This window comes from Montipora capricornis, chromosome 4 (genome assembly GCF_036669925.1).
Source record: "Montipora capricornis isolate CH-2021 chromosome 4, ASM3666992v2, whole genome shotgun sequence".
Classification (NCBI taxonomy): domain Eukaryota; kingdom Metazoa; phylum Cnidaria; class Anthozoa; order Scleractinia; family Acroporidae; genus Montipora; species Montipora capricornis.
Genome location: NC_090886.1, coordinates 38,855,463 through 38,857,962, shown reverse-complemented (window position 1 = coordinate 38,857,962; position 2,500 = coordinate 38,855,463). Strand labels below are relative to the sequence as shown.

The window sequence follows — 2,500 nt, the reverse complement described above, 5'->3', positions numbered from 1 at the left end:
ATTTTCATCAACAACATCCAACCGACAGCTAAGTCATCCATTTAAGTCAGAAAAAAAAACGATCTAAAGGAAGTTATTAAAAAGAAAATCAAATTCTTAATACAAAACAGTTATAAGGAAGTAAATGCAAGTACATTGAGTTATATTATCAAGTTTCTCATAGGTATTTTAAGTTCTCGTTCCCAATGATGCGCATGTTTAAAATGTCATTATGTGATTACAACTGGCCAATCAGGTGCCTCTCTGAAAACAGCTGCGAAGCTAAAATTACATTTGGAAGAGGCCCATGTATGTGGTACCCCTTCTCTTACCTCATTCTCTTATAGGAACTTATAGCGCAAGTGACCACGAGGGCCGTTAACAGAAGATATTAGCTTTAAGTGGCTATTCGTACGGGACCCGTACACCGGCCAAAATTTGCTTTTCATACGGGAGTCTTCTTAAAATGATAATTACAGGTTCAGTAACACTCGGAAAGTCTTGCCTCGTCTTTAATTCTTTAATATAAGGTTCAGCTATCAAACAACGGCATTGATGCAACCCTGTTTAATTTCACGAAATACCTTCTTCGTTCGATGTCACCGACCATCTGACCTGCCTTGAAAAGTGGTTGAAATTGTCAACCAAGATGGAGGAGTTCTGATTAGTGCGGTGGCGGTGTGATTTTGTGAATAAAGTAGTTGTGATATTGTCACCCTCCTTATCGTATATAACTCCGCTTAGTTTTGAAGGCGAAAGAAATAGGGCTCCGACTTGGGGTAGTCTAAGAGCTCGTGATCTTTCTATTTTGCGATTTAAGAGATAGTAGTGAACCTATCAGAAACACCATGATCACCGTGAACGAGGATCTTTCCTAATGCTCCTATTGCCGGTTACAGGAAGGCCAAATCACTCAAGGACGTTTTCATCAGAGCTTCAATTCCCCCTCAAACTTGAAACCACCTAAACCTAGGAAAAAAACAGGAACGCACTGGTTTCCTACACGCGACAAAACATTACCAAATCCTGACGCACCTACTATCTCTTGAATCACAGAATAGAGATCACGAGCTCTAATAGACCACCCCAAGTCGGACCCTATTTATTTCGCCTTTAATAACTAAGCGGAGTTGTATACGGTAAGGAGGGCGACAATATCACAACTACTTAAGTCTAAGCACCCATTTCAAATAACGCTGATAAACAGTATTTAAGGTATTCCCCTGAAATTGTTCTACTATCAAACTTTTTTGGAAACTTGGCATAATTAACAGTCATGATATGAACATTAAAAAAATGCAATTAAAAAAAATGGGGTCACCGTGCTTGTTTACGCGTCAGCAGGCTCTTAAAATGGGGTATTTTTACGGTTTTCGCGTCAAAAATTCGAATCACCTTCATACAGAATTAAGTCTTGGTTACTTCAGAGACAATATTTTATTTTGAAAATAAAGCTTCTTTTATTTACATAAGCAGTATTGCTTCATCTTCGCCGTCTTTGATTCTCTGGTTGTGGGAATAGTGCACTTTTTGGGACAGTTCCGTGGTTAGCTTGAAGTCCTCGCCTTGGGTAAAATACACCCAGTACGGAACTGTTTTCCAAAAAAATTCATGTTCTACTATCAAACTTTTTTTCTTCTTCAAATATGTTCTTTATTAGACTGTTCTTAGCAAATCCCTGAAAAAAAATCGGGGGTCACCGTGCTCGTTTGAGAGAAAAGGAACATTTATTTCACTATCGTGTTTAGTTTGAGCGAAATCCCTTACGTTTTGTATGCGCACGTGCTCATGAGCGCGCGCTAATGACGCCAAAATCGTGCGCAGTAGGGATGCGCAATGCAATACTAAAGAATTACCTTAAGTCTAAGCATCCATTTTAAAACGGTTAGCATTCAATAACTGCGTGGCTATGTCGTTTAAAGTTTGGATTAGATTCTGTAATAATTATTCTACGAAACCGCCCGTATGAATAGCAAATATGGGTCGATGAACGGGTTCCTTACGAATTACGAACAGCCACTGCCTTAAAAAAAAACACACACACACACACACAAATGGTGTGCATGCAGGAACAGCACTTCTGATAAAAATGGGCAGATATTCACAGCATTTAGAAGCACAGTACTGAATATTAAAAAAGGAAAAATAGAACAAGAACAAATTCTTGAGGGACACCACTAAATATAGATAAGAAATCAAACATATGACCATTAATTATAAGAGACGCAGATTTCTTTCTTTTAAAAGAGAAAACTTATACGAATAATCGAGAGCTTACGCAAGGAGACGAAGTCAGCTACAAGAACGTTCTCTAAAATTATTATTGCTGTGAGCACCGGTGCGCAGCTTACTATTCTTCACATTTGGGATCCCTGTGCCTTAAGTCGATGCTCACCGTACAGTCACATGCCCAGCGGTTTTCATGTATCTTTCATTTTTTAACTTCCAGTATTACCAGAAACCGCATAAGGGTTGAAACGTGTAAACGCGCGTTTCACAAGCTTCCGAATATTCAGTGCGA

The 2,500-nt window shown here is 38.9% G+C and overlaps 1 protein-coding gene across 1 annotated transcript in view; it reads right to left on the bottom strand.

The window, feature by feature from the left end:
• The window catches only part of LOC138046661 (zinc finger protein 208-like), a 74,540-nt gene that overhangs the window by 19,284 nt on the left and 52,756 nt on the right, over nt 1-2,500 (bottom strand). The gene's annotated exons all lie outside the window — the stretch shown is intronic.